At 42.1% G+C, this 15,000-nt stretch overlaps 1 non-coding gene across 1 annotated transcript; it reads left to right on the top strand.

Annotated features, from left to right (window-relative positions):
* Nucleotides 1-2,445: 2,445 nt before the first annotated feature.
* TRNAG-UCC (transfer RNA glycine (anticodon UCC)) lies at nt 2,446-2,517 on the top strand. Its single transcript has one exon. It is a non-coding gene; the product is annotated as a tRNA-Gly (tRNA).
* Nucleotides 2,518-15,000: the final 12,483 nt, after the last annotated feature.

Below are 15,000 nucleotides of genomic sequence, written 5' to 3'. Positions count from 1 at the left end.
ATCTTTTCAATCATTAAAGGGAGTGCTTTGCAGTCGAGACTTTGTGTTACACTGGTGGGCATAGCGTTCTTCTAAGCAGTTGACTTGGTTTTTATACCGGACTGCTTTTCTCTTTTACCTTTTAACATTCTAAAAATTGTCCCACAGAAGATCAATTCCTCTTGCCAGTAATGGAGGTGTAGCCAAATCCTTTGTTCATGGCCAACCAATTCATTTCCTTTTCTCAATTCTTTGAAACCTTTGTGTAAAAAGTGGACCATGAACATTGAACTTATGCACAGATAAGCCTCTTTCGTTCAGGAATTTCTTTTCAATTCATTACTTAAATCCTGTTTTATGATTGCTCACTAGATTTTGCAATTGATTTTTAAACATTCAAAAAAAGCAAAAGCGTTGGTGGTATAGTGGTGAGCATAGCTGCCTTCCAAGCAGTTGACCCGGTTTCGATTCCTGACCAACGCATTGTGTTTATAGTATATAATCTTTAATTCTTCAAGATGCTGCATAAAAAGTGCTTAGAACACAAACTGCTTAGAGAACTTTTAATAGTTTAAAGAATTTGGAAATTTTTTCATATGACAACTTCTTCGTCTTCTTCTTCTTCTTCTTCTTCTCCTCATTCTTCTTCTTCTCCTTCTTCTTCTTCCATATTAATGGAACTCTCATTCACTGTATGCTAGAATAATGAACAATTAAAAATCAACAGTTCTAAATAGACTGGTGCCAATAAGACTATTGAAATGCATTTTCTTCTTGGTTGTCTAGCTTTTAACACCAATTTACTCTTGCAGAAATGCGAGGAGAAAGACTTGTATATCCCTCCAATATTCACAGTTTCAACCATTTATTGCGTTTATAGTATATAATCTTTAGTTCTTCAAGATGCTGCATAAAAAGTGCTCAGAACACAAACTGCTTAGAGAACTTTTAATAGTTTAAAGAATTTGGAAAATGTTTCCTATGACAACTTCTTCTTCTTCTTCTTCTTCTTCTTCATCTTCTTCTCCCTCTTCTTCTTCTCCAACTTCTTCTTCTCCTTATTCTTCTTCTCCTTCTTCTTCTTCTTCTTCTTCTTCCATATTAACGGAACTCTCATTCACTGTATGCTAGAATAATGAACAATTAAAAATCAACAGTTCTAAATAGACTGGTGCCAATAAGACTATTGAAATGCATTTTCTTATTGGTTGTCTAGCTTTTAACACCAATTTACTCTTGCAGAAATGCATCTAGAAAGACTTGTATATCCCTCCAATATTCACATTTTCAACCATTTATTGTGGTTTTATAGTATATAATCTTTAGTTCTTCAAGATGCTGCATAAAAAGTGCTCAGAACACAAACTGCTTAGAGAACTTTTAATAGTTTAAAGAATTTGAATTTTTTTTCCTATGACAACTTCTTCTTCTTCTTCTTCTCCTTCTTCTTCTTCTTCTTCTTCTTCCATATTAATGGAACTCTCATTAACTGTATGCTAGAATAATGAACAATTAAAAATCAACAGTTCTAAATAGACTGGTGCCAATAAGACTATTGAAATGAATTTTCTTATTGGTTGTCTAGCTTTTAACACCAATTTACTGTTGCAGAAATGCGTGGAGAAAAACTTGTATATCCCTCCAATATTCACAGTTTCAACCATTTATTGTGTTTATAGTATATAATCTTTAATTCTTCAAGATTCTGCATAAAAAGTGCTCAGAACACAAACTGCTTAGAAAACTTTTAATAGTTTAAAGAATTTGGAAGTTTTTTTATATGACAACTTCTTCTTCTTCTTTTTCTTCTTCTTCTTCTTCTCCTTCTTCTTCTTCTTCTTCTTCTTCTTCCATATAAATGGAACTCTCATTCACTGTATGCTAGAATAATGAACAATTAAAAATCAACAGTTCTAAATAGACTGGTGCCAATATGACTATTGAAATGCATTTTCTTATTGGATGTCTAGCTTTTAACACCAATTTACTCTTGCAGAAATGCGTGGAGAAAGACTTGTATATCCCTCCAATATTCACAGTTTCAACCATTTTCAAACCATACTGTGTATTAAATGTATCTTTGCAATCATTAAAGTGAGTGCTTTGCAGTCGAGACTTCGTGTTACACTGGTGGGCATAGCGTTCTTCTAAGCAGTTAACTTGGTTTTTATACCGGACTGCTTTTCTCTTTTACCTTTTAACATTCTAAAAATTGTCCCACAGAAGATCAATTCCTCTTGCCCGTAATGGAGGAGTAGCTAAATCCTTTGTTCATGGCCAACCAATTAATTTTCTTTTCTCATTTCTTTGAAACCTTTGTGTAAAAAGTGGACCATGAACATTGAACTTATGCACAGATAAGCCTCTTTCGTTCAGGAATTTCTTTTCAATTCATTACTTAAATCCTGTATTATGATTGCTCACTAGATTTTGCAATTGATTTTTAAACAGTAATAACAAACAAAAGCGTTGGTGGTATAGTGGTGAGCATAGCTGCCTTCCAAGCAGTTGACCTGGGTTTGATTCCCTGCCAACGCATTGTGTTTATAGTGCTTAATCTTTAGTTCTTGAAGTTGCTGCATAAAATGTGCTCAGAACACAAACACCGTAGAGAACTTTTATTATTTTAAAGCATTTGGGATGTTTTTCCTATAACTCTTTCTTCCTCTTCTTCTTCCTCTTCTTCTCTATCTATCTATCTATCTATCTATCTTTCTATCTATCTATCTGTCATTCTATCTATATAGATATATATATATATATTATATAGTACTTTATTACATAGACATCATTCTGTACTAGTATTTGTTTCTATTTCTGTTTAGTGGAGAATAATAGAGTGCTGATGCTGTTTGACTATGAGCACACTCCAAGTTTTTCTAGTAAAAGTAATCTGGGGATGGTCCATGTTAGTGACATCTTTATGAAACAGGTAAAAAACATTGTTTGGCTGTGAACAGAATATACCAAAAAGCTATTTTTTCTTTTAAAATAGTTTATCATTTCCAGTCAAAGTAATTTTAAATTTGGCAGTCACAGTGTACTCTTTATAAAGTGGGCAAAAGCAGTGGTGTTGTGGTTATATGTGAGCAGTAGTGTAGCAGGATATATAATATATATAATATATTTCTTTCTTTCTTCTAAAGTTTTTTTTCGTTTTTGTAGAAAAGCAACTTTGTCAGGGGCAGGTAGTGACATCTTAAAGCGGGCAAGGTGTTGGGATTGAGTGTGAGCAGTAGGGGGCCCTTTTCTTTGACTTTGAGCAGCAAAACCACCCCAAAAAAATATAAAGTTAGTTTGTTACTAAATAAGAAATAATTATGAAACTGTTATGTGTTTTTGCCACTACTCTGTCTCTAATTTTAGCCAGCCAGCTTGCTGCAGACTTTTACTAAAATTGGTGAAAAGTTGGACAGTTGTAAAGAGATCAGTAGAAAATAGGCTGTAAATTACTGGAAATTAATGTTAGTGCTATGATTAGTAGTATAGGGTCAAAAATTTTACAAAATCACATAATTTTACCTATTTGTCTCAATTTTTTATGAAATACAAATCCAAAAACGAAACCTTTCAGGACTTTTGGGGAAAAACCAGGAAGAAAACCAAATCATGAAAACGTTTTAGAACCAAGACCACATCCAAAACCAAAACATGGGAGACAATGACATCATATATATATATATATATATATATATATATATATATATATATTATGTAAATGAATTGAATGTGATAGTGTTAGTATAACCACCACTTCCACAATTGTATATATATATATATATATATATATATATATATATATATATATATATATATATATATATATATATATCATCATCATCTTTATCTATTTATATAGTGCCAGCAAATTCCGTAGCATTTTACAATTGGGAACTAACATTTATAAGACAATACTGGGTAATACAGACAGACAGAGAGGTAAGAGAGCCCTGTTCACAAGCTTACAATCTATAGGACAATGGGAGGTTCAAATACAAGGGAACATGCTACATCATATTTCAGATTGGACCAGCTAGAATGCAAAGGTAAAAAGTATTGAGTGGGCTGTGTGATCAGTCAACAGCAATGTTGGTCAGAGGGTTGTTGTCTTGTGTTAGCTGTGTAGAGGGTGGTAATTGGGTAACCTAGGTGTCACGGTCACTAAGATTCTCGACCCATACTGCCAATAGTTGTTACTACACCCGAGGTGCGGAGTCTAACGCAGCAGCTGGTCTTCTCCAGGGTTCCCCGCAAGAGGGTATGGGTTTAGCGGCTACCACTGCGCAGGTTGCGGCCCTCAGGAGAGTGTGGCAGGGTTAACGGACATACAGCTATGAGAAATGAGGATATGGCAATCCCAACGCAATGGGATGCTCTGTGGATGCAGGTAGTAACCTAGAAACAGCGGAGAAGTTCAGATGAGCGGCAGGAGGTAGATACCACAGAAGTGGAGATGGGGTTATCCAACAAACAGGTGCAGTAATAAGAGATGATGCATGGACGCCGACAGAGAGGTGAGTGGCCTGGATCTAGGTCCAGAGGAACCAGAGATCCGATGAGTGACAGTACCCCCTCCTTTAAAGGCATCCCTGACGAAGTCTTCGGACGAAACGCGTTGGTTAAGACACTCCACAAGACCCATTACAACCAGACCAAAGGAACCTGCACTCGGAGAAGCTCTACAATACAACAAGCTGCCCGACGAAAGGTTAAACATACCCAAGGCAAGAGTAACACATGCAGAGAACCCAACCCTGCAGTGGAACGCACAGGCGCCTATGCGTTCCACACCAATACCGGAAGTGAGGCATTTGGAACACTTTTGCGTTCCAAGAACAACGGAAGGAAGCCGCTCGGCCGCAGCCACCCCGACCGCTCGTCCAGCGCTACAATTCAACACCTACCATCAGCAGCCACCCGCCCAACCACGGTAACTTGCCCAGAGAAGCCTTTCACAACAAAGCACCACACGAACTGCCCTTTTAAGAGCACAAGAGCAAATATACTGTAACATCCTCCAACCTACACCTATATCTAGCCCCTATACCACACTCATCTCCCTTACATACAGCCCCTTAACTCTTCACAGTTATACTAGCACATATCTCCACCTAATACAGCGCAGATCATTAATTTTACAACTGCAAATTTGTGTATTCACCACATCCCCACAACAAATCCCATTAAGGGAAGTTGAACCAAAACTAAAAACTATAAACATCAAATAAGCTTGCTTCGCTACTTTACCCATTAGCTGTACTTATAGTGCTATAGATAAGCAAGCCTACACATTAACAAAGCAGATTTAACTGCGAGCTTTAAACCCCAAGCTTTAAACAGAGCAGTTTAACCCCCCTGCCCGTCGCATCCCCAAGAGCTACTTACTCTGAGAACCTTTACGATCACCACAGTATACACGGCACTAGAGCTATAAAAAAAGCAAAAGAGCTATAGACCAAAACTGCAAAACAAGCTATAAACATTTCCCACTCCAGCAGAGCCACCGAGCCGGCCGTTATCGTGTATACTGTCTTGCCTGTTCTCTCCCCCCCCACTCCCCATCTCATTTCCATCACAAGTTGCGCCACGGAAGAAACAAGCACACAACCAAAAAGATCCGGAACTGGAACACCCGGAACATCCGTCACGGCAGCACCAACCCTCAAAACACCAAAACCAAGTGCAGACGTCCCAGGTAAGCCCTTCCAAAAGGGTCTCTACCACCCACTTCACCCCCTCCTTTAAAGGTGGACACAGAACACTTAGATCCGGGTTTACCGGGGAACTTGGTGTAAAATTTCTTTAGAAGTGCAGGAGCATTGATGTCAGCAGTGCGGATCCAGGAGCGTTCCTCAGGACCGAATCCCTTCCAGTGGACTAAATATCGAACATCTCCTCTGGAAAATTTGGAATCGAGATTATGAGCAATTTCAAATTCTTCCTCCTGTTGAAGTTGGATGGATGGAGATGTTGAAGAAGGAGTAGAGAACGGGGTAATAATAAGGGGTTTGAGCAGAGAGATATGAAATGAGTTGGAAATTGGAAGATTCTTGGGAAGATGTAATCTGAAGCATACCAGTTTTATGATTTGTAGAATTTTGTATGGGCCAATAAATCATTGAGCAAATTTCATACAGGGAACTTTTAAATGAATATTCCTGGTGGACAGCCATAAACGATCTCCCACTTTCAATGCAGGAATTGCTCACATTTTTCTATCGGCAAAGAATTTATATCTGGAGGATGCTTTTTTGAGGGAGGACCGGGCTTGAGCCCAGATAGAGGAGAATCTCCAGCGTAGAGAATTAACTGCATGAACCTGGGTGGGAGGAAGAGCAGGAAATTCTGGGAGAGAATGATGGTGACCGTATACCACAATAAAATGGAGTATTAGCTGAAGATTCGTGGTAGGAGTTGTTATGGGCAAACTCAGCCCAAGGAAGTAGATCCGCCCAGTCGTCCTGGTTGGCTAAAGGAAAGATTCTTAAAAAGGTCTCAAGATCCTGGTTGACCCTCTCAGTCTGGCCATTGGACTGAGGGTGGTATGAAGAGGATAAGCATAGACGAATACCCAAGATCTTACATAGGGAGCGCCAAAACCTGGAAACGAACTGTACATCTCTGTCCGAAATGATCTCAGAAGGACATCCATGAAGTCGGAAGATTTCTTTAATAAAGTGGCTTGCCAACGTGGGAGAGGAGGGTAGTCCCACTAGGGGCATGAAATGGGCCATTTTAGAGAACCTGTCCACAACTACCCAAATTGTGTTAAATTTCCTGCTGGATGGAAAGTCCGTGATAAAATCCATGCTTATGTGAGTCCATGGTTTGAAAGGAATAGGCAGAGGTTTCAGAACACCGGCTGGAACTTGATGGGAGGATTTAAATTGAGTACAGATATCATAGGTGGAGACGTACTCTTTAACATCATTCCTGATGGTAGGCCACCAATAATTTTGGAAAATTATATCTAGAGTCTTCCGGGCTCCACTATGACCGGAGAAGCGAGAGGAATGATGCCAAGAGAGAATTTTCTTTCGAAGCAGAGGGGGTACATAGGTTTTCCCCGGAGGTGGGGTGGTAGTGGAGGAGGCAGATAAAATCACACATTTGGCATCCAGTACAAAATGCTCTTGGGAGTCCTTCAAGTCTGAAACAGAGGCGAAAGCACGAGAAAGCGCGTCCGCTTTCCTATTCTTGGAAGCAGGCTTGAAGGTGATAATGAGGTCAAAGTGAAAGAAGATTAATGACCATCTGGCTTGTCGTGGGTTCATACATTGGACGGAATGCAAGTAGATTAAATTCTTGTGATCGGTGAATAAAGTTATAGGATGACAGGCCCCCTCCAACAGGTATCTCCATTCCTCCAAAGCTACTTTAATAGCCAATAATTCCTTATCTCCGATGGTATAATTTTTTTCTACAGGTAGCAGTCTTCAGGAATAAAAGGCGCAAGGATGCAGTTTTTTCTGTGCAGATTTTTGAGAAAGAACAGCTCCGATACCAATGTTGGAGGCGTCAACCTCGAGAAAGAAGGGGAGAGCAATATTGGGTTGTTGAAGAATGGGAGCGGTGGAGAAAGCTTCTTTGAGGAATTGGAAAGCTTGAAGGGCATCAGGAGACCATTGCTTGGGGTTGGAACCCTTATGAGTAAGGGAAACTATAGGTGCTACAATGGAGGAGAACCCTTGAATAAAACACCTATAATAATTGGCGAAGCCCAAAAAGCGCTGCATTGCTTTGAGACATATGGGCAAGGGCCAGGGCTTTCACTTTCTCCGGATCCATCTTGAGGCCCACATCGGATACTATATAGCCCAAAAAGGGATCTGGGAAAGCTCAAAGGAGCACTTCTCCAATTTGCAGAACAACTGATTTTTACGGAGACTGGAAAAGATCTCTGCAACGTGTTGTTGATGTGTAGAAAGGTCTTGAGAGAAAATCAAGATATCATCCAGATAGACAACCACGCAAGTAAGTGTTATAATTCAAGGCTACCTTAGTCAGTAATTACGCCAGCCTTCCTAGGGCACGGAGTCTACCGGCCCTCCCGGTCTTCTCCAAAAACCGCCGCAAGGCAGGATGGGTTTTGCTGCCGGAGAACCACAGGTCACGTCCCCCAGGTTAGCCTACTTACGCAAGGAAAGAGCTCTATGAGATGGACAGGCAGAGGCATTGATAGGACTACAAGGAGCTAGTGACCCAGTACACTAACCGTTATGTCCTGGAGATTGCAGCATGGAGCAGAAGCCGGTTGGGTATACAGGAGTCAGTCCAAAGCGCAGCACCAGGGATAGCCCAGAGGGTGATCAGGAACACAGCCGAGTCGGTGCACAGGAATCAGTCCAATACGCAGTACCAGGGATGAGGCAGGAGAGTATTCAAGAACACAGCCGGGTCGTACACAGGAATCTGGATAATCACAGGGGAAAACACAAGGGAGACAGGAGCACAGTAAATGCAGCCAGATGCAGGAAACACGTTGCTCTGACACATACAGTGTGTCAGAGCAGTGCTAAAGTAGGATTTGAATTCCCCGCCCAGAGATCACCTGACCTCCACCGGGACCTACCCGGAAGTCCCTCGGAACGGAGCTGAGGTAAGTGCCAGAACAGTAAGTAAGGGAGCTGCATATATAGGGATGGGGAAGGCTGTATATCTAACACTATAGAGAGGAGGTCTGCATATAGAACACTATAGTGAGGGGGGATGCATATAGAACACTATAGAAAGGGGGCCTGCATTAGAACACTATAGGATGGGGCTGCATATAGAACACTATATTGAGGGGGTGCTGCATATTGAACACTATAGATAGGAGGCTGCATATAGATCACTATAGGGAAAGGGGCTGTATATTGAACACTTTAGGGATGGGGGCTGCATATAAAACATTACAGGGAGGGGGGCTGCATATATTATTATTATTATTATTATTATTATTAATTTTTATTTATAGGGCGGCACTAGGTGTCCGCGGCGTCGTACAGGGACAAACGAGATTACAATACGAGGTGAGACAGCACAGAACAGTAAACAATAATCACAGTAACTCAGTGAGCTCATGGCACAGCTAGAGGGGTGGGGGAAGGTCAGCCAGCAACGGCACCTAGGAGGGAGGGCACAGATTAGAGGGAGACCCCCAGGGGGAAGAGAAGGGAGCGAGAGGGGACGGGGGAAGAGGGTCTTTGAGGAGGAAGGCAGGGTAGCTGGCGAGCAGAGTTAAAAGTGGTGAAGACAGGAGGAGAGAAAGCCCTGCTCAAAGGAGCGTACAATCTAAGGGGAGGTGTGGACTGACAGAGAACACAGGGGAGAGAGGGAGAGACGGAGGAACGGAGGATAGGGATAGGGGAAGGGGAATGGAGGGGAAGAGTCAAAAGAAAAGGTAGGAAGTTAAGTGGGAGACTGGAAGGCTTTAAGAAAAAGGTGGGTTTTTAAACACCGTTTGAAACTGGACAGATTAGGGGAAGATCTGATGGAGGGAGGGAGTTTGATCCAGTGGAGGGGGGCAGCGTGGGCGAAGTCTTGTATACGCGCGTGGGAGGAGGTGATCAGGGGGGAAGAGAGGCGACGGTCATTGGCCAATCGGAGAGGGCGGGATGGAGCATGAATAGAGAGGAGGGAGGAGATGTAGGGTGCAGTGGAGTTGGCGAGGGCCTTGTATGTGAGAGTGAGGAGCTTGAACAGGATTCTGTAGGGTAGGGGGAGCCAGTGAAGGGATTGGTAGAGGGGGGAGACAGAAGAGGAGCGGCGAGAGAGGAAGATAAGCCTAGCGGAAGCATTAAGTACAGATCGAAGGGGAGCGAGGTGAGAGTGGGGGAGACCAGTAAGGAGGAGATTGCAGTAGTCCAAGCGGGAGATGATCAGAGAGTGAATAAGACATTTAGTGGCATTTTGGGAGAGGAAGGGCTGGATGCGTGCGATGTTACGAAGCTGGAAGCGGCAGGATTTAGCAAGAGAGTGAATGTGGGGGCCAAAGGAGAGAGAGGAGTCGAGGATGACCCCAAGGCAGCGAAGTTGGGGGACAGGGGAGATAGAGGTGTTGTCGACAGTGATGGAGAGGTCTGAAGGGGGCGAGGTGCGAGGGGAGGGAAGACTATGAGTTCAGTTTTAAGCTTAAGGAATCGAGAGGACATCCAGGAGGAGATGGCAGAGAGGCAGGCGGACACCCTAGAGAGGAGGGAGGGAGAGAGATCAGGAGAGGAGAGGTAGAGTTGGGTGTTCTAAGCGTAGAGATGATAGTTGAGGCTGTAGGAGCTGATGAGTTTACCTAGGGAAGAGGTGTATAGAGAGAAGAGTAAGGACACTATAGTATAGAACACTATAGAGAGGCGGGCTGCATGTAGAACACTATAAGGAGGGGGACTGCACATAGAACACTCTTGGTAGGGGGGCTGCATATAGAATACTATAGGGAGGGGGGCTGAATGGAAGGAAATAGATCTATTTATCAAATGTGAGTACTATTATTTTAATGTTGGGGCTGCAGAGAGGCCTAATTAACAGATGGGGGTGCTATTGATTTAATGCCAGGGTGTTACGGCGCTTACCTCAGCTCCGTTCCGCCGCACTTCCGGGCAGGTCCCGACGGAGGTCAGGTGATCTCTGGGCGGGGAATTCAAATCCTACTTTAGCACTGCTCTGACACACTGTCTGTGTCAGAGCAACGTGTTTCCTGCATCTGGCTGCATTTCCTGTGCTCCTGTCTCCCGTGTGTTTTCCCTGTGATTATCCAGATTCCTGTGTACCGACCCGGCTGTATTCCTGGCTACTCTCCTGCCTCATCCCTGGTACTGCGTATTGGACTCATTCCTGTGTATCGATTCGGCTGTGTTCCTGGCTACTCTCTGGTCTCATCCCTGGTACTGCGTATTGGACTGATTCCTGTGCACCGACCCGGCTGTGTTCCTGATCACCCTCTGGGCTATCCCTGGTACTGCGCTTTGGACTGACTCTTGTATACCGAACCGGCTTCCGCTCCAGGCTGCATTCTCCAGGACATAACGGTTAATGTACTTGGTCACTAGCTCCTTGTAGTCCTATCAGTGCCTCTGCCTGTCCATCTCATAGAGTGCTTTCCTTACGTCAGTAGGCTAACCTGGGGGCCGCGACCTGCGGTTCTCCAGCAGCAAAACCCATCCTGCCTTGCAGCGGTTCTTGGAGAAGATTGGGAGGGCCGTTAGACTCCGTGCCCTAAGAAGGCCGGCGTAAATACTGACTAAGGTAACCTTGAATTGTAACACAGGGATGGTTGGAGTTTTCTAAATTTCATGAACCAATTTTTTTTTTCAAAATAGGCCATCCAACAATCCAGGATCCAGAAAAGCAGCAACTGATCTAAAGACACCAGTAGTAACAGGCGGTGAAAGTGACAAGAATAGGTAGGAGAGAGCAGGACAGTCTACCAACTGTCCTGAATCTGTTGGGGCAGTCCCAAATTTGGGTGACTCTCTTGCTTAGTCAGGCTTTGATCGGACAACAAGGACAGTTGGGAGATAGGTCCCGCTTCACACTGTACTGCTGGTGAAGGCAGAGCTGCTTGCACCTAACTGTAGAGCTCACAGCTTTGGATGTGTATTTGTCTAAAATGTATCTAATATGATAACCCCCCTGTTTTAAGTGCCCCATGCCACCCATGAGCCTTATTTCAGCTCTGGTGATACTTTAGTGGTTCTTGCATTGATTCCATTGCCTGCAGTCTACCTTGCACTGGTCCCACTCTCAGATCACTTTCATGAACATATGGCAAGCCCCATTGAACAGACAATATCATTAATACTTCCTCCTTTGTACTTAGTATATCACCAGCAAACACATGGAATGGCTCTCCCCTTCACTTTTAACTGCAAACCCTCCCTGCACTGGTATTAATTCAAACCACCACCAATCGTTGGGCACATTTAGGGCTCATGCACAATTGTTACAAAAGAAGTGTTTTCTTGCAAATGCTTGAAGCATTTCACCTTTGTGGTGATCGCACCGGATAGTCATTTATTATAAGGATTATTTTTAATGCATTTTTTGAGACACACAGTACACAGGCTTATATATTATACAGAGAGAGAGATTTGACTGGTAGTTTGCATCTCAGCTTGGCAGGTGAAGATGCAACAGTGCAGTGAGGTGCTCATATACTGCTCTGGCAAACTGATCAGATAACATTGTGCACACATGTTTCGTAATAGTTAAACTTATTATACAACGTAAGATATGTTTCTATGAAAGGAATATTGTAAGGATGTGTTAGTAGACAATTAAACATGTTTGATCACAGAGGCATAAACCAGTCGCAGATCATGCAAAAGGATTCATGTATTTGTATAACACAGGGCTGGCAGCCTTTTCCCTGCATTGCTTTAGAAATGACCCACTGTGTATTAAGTCATCACATCTAGGTTTTTCTAAATGTTACTACAACCACATTCCAGTAGTTCTAAATCCCGCCTACTTTTGTGTTGGCCCCACCTACAGTTGATTTGATCCCACCCACATGAGACCACTTCAAGAATTTTTACCAGGGCCACTTTAAGTTCCCAATCAGCCCCTGCCATTATCCCTCCTCCACCCAACTTCACATTTGGCATAATGAAGTCAGGCAGGTATCATTCTCCCGGCATCTACCAAACCTAGACTCACCCATCTGATTTCCAAACAGAGTAGCGTGATTTGTCACTCCACAGAACATGTTTCCACTGCTCCACAGTCCAGTGTCTGTGTGCTTTACACCACTCCATCCAATGCTTGGCATTGGCTTTGGTTTTGGTTATGTGAGGCTTGTATGCAGCTGCTTGGCCATGGAAACCCATTCCATTAAGCTCCTGCCGCACAGTTTTTGTGCTTACATTAATGCCAGTGGAAGTTCGGAACTCTTCAGCTGTGGAATCAGCAGAGTGTTGGTGACTTTTACGCACCATGCGCCTTAGCAGTCGTTGACCCTGCTTTGTGATTTTACGTGGTCTTCCACTTCGTGACTGAGTTGCTGTTGTTCCTAAACGCTTTCACTTACAGTTGACTGTGGAGTATCCAATGTATCCAATGTCAATTTGAAAATACTATTTTCCTTTTTCCTTTATCGGCTTGTCTAAGTGCCAAATGCAGATTCTTTTTGATACATTAGGCTTCAATAAATCATAAGTCATTTACCATATTAACTAATGTCGGATTCTAAGGGTTAGATCGAGCATGCAAAGCAAGTGGCGCAGTACTGAGAATAAGAACAGTTGGAGTTTTTTCATTGTGAACCACAAACTTTGAATGCGAAGCACAAACTGTAAACTTCAAATTTGAAACATTGTAGTGTTTGAGGTACAATTATTTAAATAGTGTTTAAAAAAATTCAAAATACTATCCTCAAATGTGAGCAGTGAATCTTGAATGTGACCCTGAACCTTAAACAGCAAACCTAAACCATGTGCTGTGAATCTGGAATACAGGCAGCAAACGTGAACTGCAAATGGTGAACTTGAGCTGCAAATTTCTAACTACAAATTCAAATGGGGGTCTTTTGATAATTGTATTGGGCCTGATTCATTAAGGAAAGTTAAGTAAAAAATTTGAGTAAGTAGTCTCCTGGACAAAACCATGTTACAATGCAAGGGGTGCAAATTTGTTTTCTATTTTGCACATAAGTTAAATACTGTCAGTTTTTTCATGTAGCTCACAAATACTTGATAGCTTATTTGTACACTGAAATTTAAAGTTGATATTTGTGTGCTACATGAAAAAACTGACAGCATTTAACTTATGTGCAAATTAGAAAACTAATTTGCACCCCTTGCATTGTAACATGGTTTTGTCCAGGAGAATACTTACTCAATTTTTTATACTTAACTTTCCTTGATGAATCAGGCCATGTCAGTTGTCAGTTTGGGAACTGGAACTGTTACAGGCATCAGTGGTGATCAGTAATTGTGGATTAGAAAATTGGAAAAATGAGGTATTCTGTGACCATATAAAGGCACAAACCTTGAAGATTAGCATATAGGAGGTGATTTCTAATATCCTTATCATGTATGCAGTACAGGTCCATCTCAGTTCTGCACAACCTATCAAGTTCTGAAATAAAGCTGACTCAACATATTTGAAAGACATCATTCCTACAGCTATTTTTACTAATTTCCCATTTAGGAAAATTAAAAGAGGTGGAGGGCGGCATGTGTGGTTCCAGCATTCAAAGGGGCCACACAAAGGAAGGAGGGAAAGCACAGTGCATTCCCTCCTCCCCCAGGTATGCCGCGAGACCTCCCTACACTTGTTTTGATAAGTTCAGGAGAAGCCGGGTGGGGCCCGCAGGTGAAGACTTGTCAGGCCGCTGGCATCACACAGGCAGTCTGTTGCCCACCGCTGTTCTAGGATGTGCCCTGTCATATTATTTATTATTTTCCTTGTATCTAATTCTTTCCAGCAGGAGGTTAAAGCCATGGCTGGGTTGTCATTTTCTGAATTACTATAAACATTAAATGACTTTTATATAATTTATGACTTTAATTGGAAAGTTTTTTGATGCTTCTTTGTAAGGTTGTAGTTAATGGAGAACTAACATTCATGGCACTGTTTGGTATTGATTTATCAGTTTCACGTAGCCTATGATAAGTAGCACTTTCCTTCACCTTATATTTTTTTGGAGTGTACACAGTAGAGAGAGTTTGGTGGGGTAGCCACTTTTATATGGCTGCTAAATGGCAGCTGCATCTAGTTCTGTGACTGTTTCCTCTTCATCATCACAGCTCAATACAAATTCAGAAGCAGTTTCTGAACATAGGATATTTAGTGTCCATTCATTTTGTTAGGTATTGCCACCAGAATATTCAAACACATATTGATAATCATTGCATATAACCAGTGGTGGGATTCAAAAAAATTAACAACAGGTTCTATGTCCTAATGACCATTGTCCTAATGACTATACCACAAGATATACCGAAAGGTAGTCTAACATTTCACGCATTAAATACTGCAATAAGAACAGTAAAAGAGGTAAAGACAACTAGATTATGTGTAACGGAAGATTTTTAATATTAA

Source organism: Mixophyes fleayi, chromosome 3 (assembly GCF_038048845.1).
Source record: "Mixophyes fleayi isolate aMixFle1 chromosome 3, aMixFle1.hap1, whole genome shotgun sequence".
In the NCBI taxonomy this organism is placed as follows: Eukaryota; Metazoa; Chordata; class Amphibia; order Anura; family Limnodynastidae; genus Mixophyes; species Mixophyes fleayi.
Note: the sequence above shows the minus strand (reverse complement) of the source record. Positions and strands in the feature narration are given on the sequence as shown.